The sequence below is a fragment of the Biomphalaria glabrata genome, chromosome 10 (genome assembly GCF_947242115.1).
Source record: "Biomphalaria glabrata chromosome 10, xgBioGlab47.1, whole genome shotgun sequence".
Classification (NCBI taxonomy): domain Eukaryota; kingdom Metazoa; phylum Mollusca; class Gastropoda; family Planorbidae; genus Biomphalaria; species Biomphalaria glabrata.
In genome coordinates, this window is record NC_074720.1 from 26005407 (window position 1) to 26016849 (window position 11443).

At 40.0% G+C, this 11443-nt stretch overlaps 1 protein-coding gene across 2 annotated transcripts in view; it reads right to left on the reverse strand.

Moving 5' to 3' along the window:
* LOC106077535 (toll-like receptor 4) overlaps positions 1-3567 on the reverse strand; it is a 29340-nt gene extending 25773 nt beyond the window's left edge. Inside the window, exon 1 of one of the 2 annotated variants that reach the window (XM_056044448.1) lies at positions 3447-3567. The gene's annotated coding sequence lies outside the window, so the exon portion shown is untranslated. Of the gene's footprint in view, positions 1-3373 lie in introns of both variants that reach the window. The other variant, XM_056044450.1, reaches the window with a different exon arrangement.
* Between the last annotated feature and the right edge of the window lie 7876 nt (positions 3568-11443).

Genomic DNA, 11443 nt, shown 5'->3' on the forward strand with positions numbered 1-11443 from the left:
CTAAGCACCCATTAGAGCAGGCGGGCTGTGGCGGAAAGATCAGCACCTGTTTGGGAGCTGCCCAGGTTGAGGCTAGCGGTAGCTGATCATTGAGGAGCGAAGACCTCTCCCACCGTCAAAGACAACCCGTGATGTTCATACATTAAGCCAATCAAGTCGGACTTATAACCCGTAATTGTTGTCTTCTGTGTTGTTTTAGCCGCTTTGCAGCAGCACCAGAGTTTTCTCTCCGGGGCGCATTCCTGGGCCTTGATAAAGGGGTCATGGGTGGCCCATGCGTCATGATCCCTCTCTCGACCTTGCTGATGTGATCCAAAGGAACGCATCGCATTACATTTGGCACCAACTCAGTTGCGGAAGCTGCCGGAGGGAATTTCATAGCTGATACTCCCAACGCCAAAGGGACTTCACTCATGATTTTTCAGATGAACGGCAACTCATTCGTCGAAGAGGAACCTGAGCCGTTACTGCCTTTCTTGCTAGAGGAATCGTGGAACCGGAAGTTTGACTGAACCGACATCGTAACCTTCAGAGGACATTACACCTGTGTGTTTGGTGATTGCAACACTTTGCCCGGAGTAGATCTACACTTCAGCTGTGAACCGAAGCAGTCGTAAGTATGTAATGCAGCCGTAGTGCAGTGGTGAGTATAGAATACAGACGTAGTGCAGTGGTGAGTATAGAATACAGCCGTAGTGCAGTGGTGAGTATAGAATACATACGTAGTACAGTGGTGAGTATAGAATACAGCCGTAGTGCAGTGGTGAGTATAGAATACAGCCGTAGTGCAGTGGTGAGTAAAAAATACAGACGTAGTGCAGTGGTGAGTATAGAATACAGCCGTAGTGCAGTGGTGAGTATAGAATACAGACGTAGTGTAGTGGCGAGTATAGAATACAGACGTAGTGTAGTGGTGAGTATAGAATACAGACGTAGAGCAGTGGCGAGTATAGAATACAGACGTAGTGCAGTGGTGAGTATAGAATACAGACGTAGTGTAGTGGCGAGTATAGAATACAGACATAGTGTAGTGGTGAGTATAGAATACAGACGTAGTGTAGTAGTGAGTATAGAATACAGCTGTAGTGCAGTGATGAGTATAGAATACAGCCATAGTGCAGTAGTGAGTATAGAATACAGCTGTAGTGCAGTGATGAGTATAGAATACAGCCATAGTGCAGTAGTGAGTATAGAATACAGACGTAGTGCAGTGGTGAGTATAGAATACAGACGTAGTGCAGTGGCGAGTATAGAATACAGACATAGTGTAGTGGTGAGTATAGAATACAGACATAGTGTAGTAGTGAGTATAGAATACAGCTGTAGTGCAGTGATGAGTATAGAATACAGCCATAGTGCAGTAGTGAGTATAGAATACAGCTGTAGTGCAGTGATGAGTATAGAATACAGACATAGTGTAGTAGTGAGTATAGAATACAGACGTAGTGCAGTGGTGAGTATAGAATACAGACATAGTGTAGTGGTGAGTATAGAATACAGACGTAGTGCAGTGGTGAGTATAGAATACAGACATAGTGTAGTGGTGAGTATAGAATACAGACGTAGAGTAGTGGTGAGTATAGAATACAGACGTAGAGCAGTGGTGAGTATAGAATACAGACGTAGTGTAGTAGTGAGTATAGAATACAGACGTAGAGTAGTGGTGAGTATAGAATACAGACATAGTGTAGTGGTGAGTATAGAATACAGACGTAGTGCAGTGGTGAGTATAGAATACAGACATAGTGTAGTAGTGAGTATAGAATACAGACGTAGAGCAGTGGTGAGTATAGAATACAGCTGTAGTGCAGTGATGAGTATAGAATACAGACATAGTGTAGTAGTGAGTATAGAATACAGACGTAGTGCAGTGGTGAGTATAGAATACAGACATAGTGTAGTGGTGAGTATAGAATACAGACGTAGTGCAGTGGTGAGTATAGAATACAGACATAGTGTAGTGGTGAGTATAGAATACAGACATAGTGTAGTAGTGAGTATAGAATACAGACATAGGGTAGTGGTGAGTATAGAATACAGCTGTAGTGCAGTGATGAGTATAGAATACAGACATAGTGTAGTAGTGAGTATAGAATACAGACGTAGTGCAGTGGTGAGTATAGAATACAGACATAGTGTAGTGGTGAGTATAGAATACAGACGTAGTGCAGTGGTGAGTATAGAATACAGACATAGTGTAGTGGTGAGTATAGAATACAGACGTAGAGTAGTGGTGAGTATAGAATACAGACGTAGAGCAGTGGTGAGTATAGAATACAGACGTAGTGTAGTAGTGAGTATAGAATACAGACGTAGAGTAGTGGTGAGTATAGAATACAGACATAGTGTAGTGGTGAGTATAGAATACAGACGTAGTGCAGTGGTGAGTATAGAATACAGACGTAGTGTAGTAGTGAGTATAGAATACAGACGTAGAGTAGTGGTGAGTATAGAATACAGCCATAGTGCAGTAGTGAGTATAGAATACAGCCATAGTGCAGTAGTGAGTATAGAATACAGACGTAGTGCAGTGGTGAGTATAGAATACAGACATAGTGTAGTGGTGAGTATAGAATACAGCCGTAGTGCAGTGGTGAGTATAGAATACAGACATAGTGTAGTGGTGAGTATAGAATACAGACGTAGAGCAGTGGTGAGTATAGAATACAGCCATAGTGTAGTAGTGAGTATAGAATACAGCCATAGTGCAGTAGTGAGTATAGAATACAGCTGTAGTGCAGTGATGAGTATAGAATACAGCCATAGTGTAGTAGTGAGTATAGAATACAGCCGTAGTGCTGTAGTGAGTATAGAATACAGCCGTAGTGTAGTAGTGAGTATAGAATACAGCCGTAGTGCTGTAGTGAGTATAGAATACAGCCATAGTGTAGTAGTGAGTATAGAATACAGCAATGGTGCTCTGTGGAAAACGTTCATAACTAAAAAAATAACTATGTCAACACTTTATAGTCTGGCATGAGAATCGGGTGAAAAGATCGGCCACCCTAGACCGAACACACTTGGTTTTATCTAAGAAAGAAACAGTCAGTGAAAAGATCGAGCATGAGACGTAGTCGTGAACATTTTAAATTGACATCCAGACTCTGTTTGTCTTGTGTATACAGGGACAGAATAACTGTAGGAACAAATGTCTACGAAATAAATAACGGATGTATGAAATGGAATGTTGGTTTCATTAGAGAATGCAAGGCCAATATGTTTTCTAGATCTAGTGCTAGAAATACATCTACGATTCAGAAGTCAAAAAATGGTCTAAGTCTGTATGTAGGCTTGTTTTTAAGAGATGTTGGGTGTAGGCATGTAAGCTGATGTTGTCATCATCTCGAGTTGTCAAGTTGTTACAATTACTTACACTCTACGTGCTCCACTGATGTTCAAACTAAAAGTCTTTGAAACAATAGACAAAGGAAGGACAAATAACTGACCAAAAGTTGTTGTTGTTTTCTGAAGACTTTCCCCGGCGGAATGTTCAAACGAAATGAGTCATAGTGATGAAAACAACAGGAAGAGCTATGGTGATGAACGATCCACCCCGGAAGGAAATTAATAGAAAATGTTGAGTCGCCACAATGTTTTTATTTCTACACGCCAAACTGTCAAGTGTATCGCACAATGGAGTTGTCGACTAGTTCAATGTTAAAAAAAAAAGATTTTATTTTGTTTCAAACAAAGAAAGTGAAAGATTGAAGTCCATGAGAATCAAAGTATCGAGCTTCGTTTGTTGTTTTCTTTAAATAGTTGGGAATGATCGCATGTTACGTATCACCGAAAAATCACGTTTTTTAAACCCACAAATCGTAACAAAATTCAATGCCCCCTACACACACACACCCTGTAGAGTAACATGACAAAAATGTTGAATTTGACTTATTAATGAACTCTCATATTCCGAAATGACATTTTCATCATGATCTCTCTAGAATTGACGGCAAAAGTCTTGACTTCTATCAGTTTTTCCCCAATACTGTACACATACTGTACACATACATCGGTTGCCTGCCAACAACCTGTGGTGTTAGAAAAAAGCTTGTAGCATTTTTTCCATTGAATTTTGTAAAACCCGTGGTGATCCCTCACGCAAAAATCAAGGGACCACTGTATCTGTTAATAATAAGAATTTAAATTTATAAAGCAATTGAACAAACATAATGTAGGCTCAAGGCGCTGTGATAACATAACAAACATAATGTAGGCTCAAGGCGCTGTGATAACATCACAAACATAATGTAGGCTCAAGGCGCTGTGATAACATCACAAACATATGTTAAAATGAAAAGTTGATCTACAAAAGTTTAGATATTTTGTGACTTTTTTTTTGTTACTTAAGAAATATACGCAACTCCCCCTTGTAAATTAGAGTGTCAGTGAGTCAGTAAGAGTGTATCAGTGAGTCCCTTAGAGTGTATTAGTGAGTCACTTAGAAGGTATCAGTGAGTCACTTAGAGTGTATCAGTGAATCACTTAGAGTGTATCAGTGAGTCAGAGTGTATCAGTGTGTGAATCACATAGTGTATCAGTGAATCACATAGAATGTATCAGTGTGTCATTTAGAGTGTATCAGTGAGTGAACACGATATGAAGAACTTCTTCCATGCCATAAACGAGGTTTATGGACCCACAAAGTGAGGCTCATTCTCTCTACTAAATGCTGATGGGACAACCCTATTGACAGATAAGGAAGAAATCCTAAAACGCTGGGCCGAGTACTTTGAAAAGGTTCTCAATACACCTTCCATTAGATAGGAAGCGGCCATAGACAGGCTAAAGCAAGTACAAATAAATGAAAAAATGGAAGACCCCCCTACGCTAAAGGAAATCGATCTTGTCATTCAACAGCTTGCAAGCGGAAAAGCCCCAGGAGCTGAATCCATTCCCGCAGAGATCTTCAAAAAAAGGTGGATTAGCCCTCATTGAAAGACTTCATGAGCTGTTCTTAATTATGTGGAAACAAGAGTCAATACCACAAGACTTTCAAGATGCCACAATTTTCCATCTATACAAGCGAATCTGCGACAAACACATATGAATATCTCTTCTCTCTATTGCTGGGAAAATCCTTGCACGCATCCTACTAAATCGGCTCATGCAACACCTAGAACATGGTCTACTACCAGAAAGCCAGTGCGGCTTCAGAAAAGAGCGTGGAACAATTGACTTGATCTTTGCGGCAAGGCAGCTGCAGGAAAAATACCAAGAACAAAATGCTGACCTCTTCTCAATATATGTCAACCTAACAAAGGCATTCGACACTGTTAGCAGAGAAGGACTCTGGAAGATTATGTCAAAGTATGGCTGTCCACAAAAATTCATAACCATGGTGAGACTATTTCATGATGGCATGAAGGCTCGTGTCCAGGAAAGTGGAGAACCATCAGAGCCCTTTGAAGTATCAAACGGGGTAAAACAAGGCTGTGTCCTAGCACCTACACTGTTCAGTATCATGTTCTCCGCTATGCTGACAGATGCATTCACAAATAGAGAAAACAACGGGATAAATATAACATACAGATTTGATGGTGGCATATTCAACCCGAGGCGGGTCAAAGCTAAATCAAAAACAAATTCAGCAGAAATCAGGGACTTGCTATTTGCTGACGACTGTGCCCTAAATGCCTGTTCTGAAAATAACCTGCAGAGCATCGTCAGTTACTTCTCAATAGCATGCTCAGACTTTGGCCTTACCATTAACACAAGAAAGACTGAAGTCTTATATTTACCTGCTCCTGGGAAAGCCTACTCGGATCCAAGCATCAAGATAAATGAACATGATATAAACGCAGTGGACAGATTCACATATCTTGGCAGCACACTCTCCAGAAAAGGATAATGAAATCGACCTGCGTGTCACCAAGGCCAGCGCATCCTATGGCAGACTGTCTAAAAACGTCTGGAACAGACGAGGTGTCACCACAAATACAAAGCTAGGGGTCTATCGAGATAAAATACCAGATACTGAAGTCTTCGAAGCCGGGTAAAATAGCTAGTTGTTAATAATGTTATAAATACGTTTTTTTGCTTGTTTGCTTGAATGTAAGCAGTATGTATGTAACTATGTATGTATGGCTTCGATAGAAATTAAAACCAGTTGACCAATCTTGATGTAACTTTGGATAAACGTTCCTTAGATACTAGCGGTAAACCTAAAATATGATAAGTAGTCCTTACATAAAGTGAAGATCCTAAAAATGATATAAGAAATTGCCCAACTCTGTGCACACACTATTGGATCTAGACCGAATGGTGCGCTTGACATCGATAGGGTTAGGCTGGCACACTGGGCAGGTTATTCCAGCTGGAGTTAGTGTCATTGGCCTTGCTTTTCTTCTCTGGCGTTTTTCTTCTGCCAGCGTTGTTCTCTTTTCCTCAGCAACCAGTGCGCCAGTTTTCACAGCGCTACGCCATGATGCTCTGTCATGTGCTTCTGTCTCCCAGGTGGCTGGGTCTATGATGAACGCCTTCAGAGAAGCTTTGAGAGTGTCCCTGAAGCGCTTTCTTTGACCACCTTACGAGCGCTTTCCTTCGCTTAGTTGGCCATACAAGAGTCGTTTAGGGATGCGGCGGTCTTCCATTCTGTAGACGTGACCTGCCCATCGCAGCCGGGACTGGATCAGGATTGTGTGGATGTTTGCAGACCCGCTCTTCGAAAGACTTCAGTATCTGGTATTTAACATTATCGATGTCTATAATATAAATCAAATATGTCAAGTATTCTTTTCTCAGGAAATATTTAGATAGCATTGTATAATTAACATAGTCCTATTGTACAGTGTACTATTTTATTTTGATACTAAATTATTACAATATATAAGAAATTAATGATATTTGGCGGAAAAAACAAGAACAATACAATTGAATTAAATGATAATTCGTTAGAAACAGTATCAAACTTTAAATGCATAGGTATCATTTTCTCATCTCATAGATCATTCTTAAAATTTAGGAAATATGTTTTACCAGACAGACAGACAGACAGAGTGAGTTAATATAAACTTCATCATTATTCAATGAACTTTAAAACAAATGAAATTCCGTAAGTTATGGAAATGTCCACTTAACACTACAGTTGTATTTAATTTGACTTTCTCTTGTCAATGATATTGTTAAGAAACTCTAGACAAACACTTCGCACTTTGAATTCAATTGAAACATAAACATTAGTCACTGTTCTTGAACTTGACCTAGATGTCTATGAAGAAAATTATTTGTGTTAAACGTCTTTATTATGATTCACCTCTATGTCAGAGTGTCATTAGGCTATGCCTTACAATAAAGATTATAAATTACACTTTCGTCGACTTCAAAAACAGACCCAGCTGTGACCTACATCAACGCAGATGCCCACTGAGCATGGGCGTAGCCGGGGGGGGGGGTCATTTTAGGGGATACTTTTTATACCAAGCCATCATTTGCTTTAGCGCAGCAAAGGTGGGTTTTGAGTTTAAAACCCTTCCGACATTTTTAAATGATAAAGACCCCTCTTCAAATAAGTCTAAAGCATACAATAGTTACCAGATAGTATGAGCTTATCCAAGAATTGTTTTGTATTTAAAAGCCCCTCCCAGAGTGCTTTAAGCTAAAACCCCTTCCAGAGGGCTTTAAGTTACCCCCCCTCCTAAGGGTTTTTACTTTAAAACACCCTTCAATATAAAATTAAAGCAAACTACACACACAAAGTTCTATGAGTGTAGTCAAGAGTTTACTCCCCTCCAGATGGTTTTAAGTTTAAACCCCCCTACCAGTAGCTTTGAAGCTTAAACCCCCTCTTCGATATTATTCTCAATTCTAAAACAAACTACAGTCAGCAAATTCTATGAGAGTTGCTTAAGGGATTTTGAGTTTGCATTAAAAAAAACACAGAAATTTTTTAGTTTGAAACCCCCAACGACAAAACTTCCCATTTCGATATAAAATCTAAAGCAAACTACAGTCACCAAATTCCATGAGCGTAGCCAAGAGGGGTTACAAATTTCTACCGGTTGCTGGGCTCCATTGAATAAAACAAAGTATAGCAGGATAATGCACCGTAGATACCTCAGAATATGCATTTATTTTTTTTTAAATACCGGAAATAGTGCTTAGCGGCGGGACTCCGACCCGAACCCCGATGGGGAGCTCGCATAAATAAAAAACAGAACTAATCGTAATAGCATTTTAAATGATAGGTCTACTATTATTATTAAAGGATGCAAAATAAGATTTAAACTAATCATAGATTCTATACATAGATTTAAAAGACTAAGACTGCTTTATTGATCCTTACAGAAATTTGTTTTTGATTATAAGGACTCTTTTCTCATATAAAGATAACACAACAGAAAAATACACATAAATACAACAGACAACATAAAGAGTTCATTCAGCGACTACACACAGGTATCTTGGTGCATTTCATGTTTCCTGATCAATGAGTGGCGGTGATAGAGTCTGACCTAGTGAGGTACGAACGAGTTTTTGTACCGCTTCGTTCTTGTTTTGATTGACAGAAGTCGCCCACTTCGCGACGACCTGGCGTAGTTCTGATGGAGCGGGTGGCCGTTGTCTTCCAAGATTTTTTCGATTTTTCATAGGCACGTTTGTTCAAAAAGTTCCTTTAAATTTGGTAATGTTGTGAGTGTAATTTTTGATGCTTTTTTAATGATGTTTTCTAGACGTCGCAACAGTTTAGATGAGGCGTTGCCTTGCCAACAACTTATTCCGTATGTTAGCAGATTTTGTACAGTCGCGCCGTAAAATGTCTCAAGGATCTTCTTGTTTAATTTAAAACTGTTGAGTTTGTATAGAAAAAGAGTCGCTGGGCTGTTTTCTTTGTCAGAGTTCCAAGGTGGTCTTCCCATGAAAGCTTGTTGTTGATGATTGTGACAAGTCAAAAACTCGCTGTCAGAGTTACTCAAATTTACCACAGCATTAATTATTATTTTTCATTATTTATTTATTTTATTTTAATTATTTCCCCATCCTACCCCTAAATTATTCACCCGCCACACCTTTTCCGTTCCAGGCTAGACTTAGTTGACCACATTGGAGATAGCTAAGGCGCGTCCTTTCATTTATCTTCCCTTGACCGGGGCAAAGATACACATAGACTCTTTGATCTTATCGCAGGATGTCTGACAGCCGCAGTGGACACCACCTTGTGTGGAATGCAAGTCACTCCCCCCCTCTCTCTCCTATGTCTCTCTTTGATCTAGGAGACCACGAGGACAAACACGCTCATTGACCTCCCAATGTGCGAATCCCATCTCTTGTCGGACTTCACCCACGTGTAAGATAATCCTTAAGCCTAGGACATTTCCTGTTTCCGCTCACATTTCCCAGGCATATATAAAGTAAATCAAATCAAGTCAGACTCTCTTTCATTCTCATTCGAGCTGAGCTATCGAGTCTGGACTGTATCATTTATTCTTTCTCCTAGAGGAATACCTGGTGGTAAGCCGAACTTAATCACAAGTTCCATCTTAATTACTCTGTGTATATTTCCATTGGATTTTATCATGTGTAGTTTATTATTTCATTTATATTTAATTAGTGCATTGTGTATTTATCACTGTCGTAAGTAGAAAGCATGAACATGTCCTATGTATTTATTTATGTATTGCATTAATCTATTAATGCTACGTTGCTCAATTGATCATTGATGCAACCATGTATATATTTGTACACCTTATTTCCTTTATCTCGGTTGACAGCCTTGATAATTTTACTATCGCACTAATACTGCGCTTAGAAAGGAGATATGAGTTATCTCCCCTGTATTGAATTATCTCCCCTGTAGCCATTTCACTCTAACGAGAGTTGCGCCGCTTGAGCGGACACCCTCTCCATTCAAGCGCGCTCCATTGTTCTCGACCTACGGTCATATGTAAACAAACCGTCTTGGTCGCCGACCACCGCCCAATTCACCCCCCCCCCCTTTTCTTTCTCTATCCACCTGTGTTGTTTATTTGAGATTATTATTTCCCCTTCTATGTACATTTTTATATTATTATTTCCCCTTTTATGTACATTTATATAATGCTACTATCTGCCATCTATTTTCCAAATCCCATTTGTCATCATCTCCTCATTGTGCTCTAAAGCAATTTCACCAATCTGACGAATGCACCTCAGTCGAGGGCATCGATAAGATGTATGAGAGACATGTCCTAACTTGTCTTTATTTATCCGCAGCCTCCCTCAGGTGTCTGCCTATTTACCTGCCTATTTATCGGATTACTTACCTGCCTATTTAATTGCTATCGAGAATCACCTACTGCCTATTTACCTGCCTATTTATTGGATCAACGATCTATTTACCTGCCTATGTATGTGCTTAGTGCTATTCAGCACTGCCTTTGCCTACTGAGATCTACTCAACTCTATTACTTTGCGCTATCGGCATTGCCCGCCTATTCGACAGCCCACCTGCCGAGCTATTAGGTGCGACGTCCCTATAGATTCAGATCTGTGCGAGACGTCATAGCTACGCCAACCCTCTGCAACTCACTGGACATATCCTGTTCACCACGCTGCCCAGGCAGGTCCGCTCTGCCCGCAGTACACTTGTGCCTACAGTAGCCGGCCACCTGCCCTACTGTGCCCACTACAGATATTAGATTTTGGGGATTGAGACTCCACAAGAACTATATCACCGGCGTCCCTCTATCCGCTAGAGCGCCACCTCCAGCTGCAGAACCTCAAGCCAGGACACAGCCAGCTGCGACATCAACAGGACAACCAGCTAAGTCAGAGGACAAAGTGACATACTCTCTTATTAAATGCAAGAGTGATGATTAAAGCTAATATTATTTAGAGATAGAAGAAAACCCTCCCCGTTTTTATTCTTATATGTATATTTATGTAAATAAATATTCTTCATTTTTAACTTTTGTATCTATCTTTCATTGCTTTGCCTCGTTGCGTGTCTGCTCCCGATTCATATGCTGATAGGTTGGTGTGTGATAGCTTTAAAAATAATCATCCCCTAGACATTAAACGCGCCAAACTCACGTCACATTTCCCCACCTGTCACAATGATAACGCCTAGATATTTATATGCCTTTACGTGTTCTATAGATGTAGTGTTTATTTGCAGTTCACGTATAGTTTGTTTTTTCTTTCTAAAATCTATTATAAGTTCTTTAGCAGACAAGTAAACTTGGTAGTCCCTACTAGAACAAACAGGCTAAAAGCATATATAGGGGAGCAGACAAGTAAACTTGACAGTCCCTACTAGAATTCACAGGCTAAATGCATATATAGGGGAGCAGACAAGTAAACTTGATAGTCCCTACTAAAATTCACAGGCTAAAAGCATATATAGGGGAGCAGACAAGTAAACTTGATAGTCCCTACTAGAACAAACAGGCTAAATGCATATATAGGGAAACAGACAAGTAAACTTGACAGTCCCTACTAGAATTCACAGGCTATAAGCATATATAGG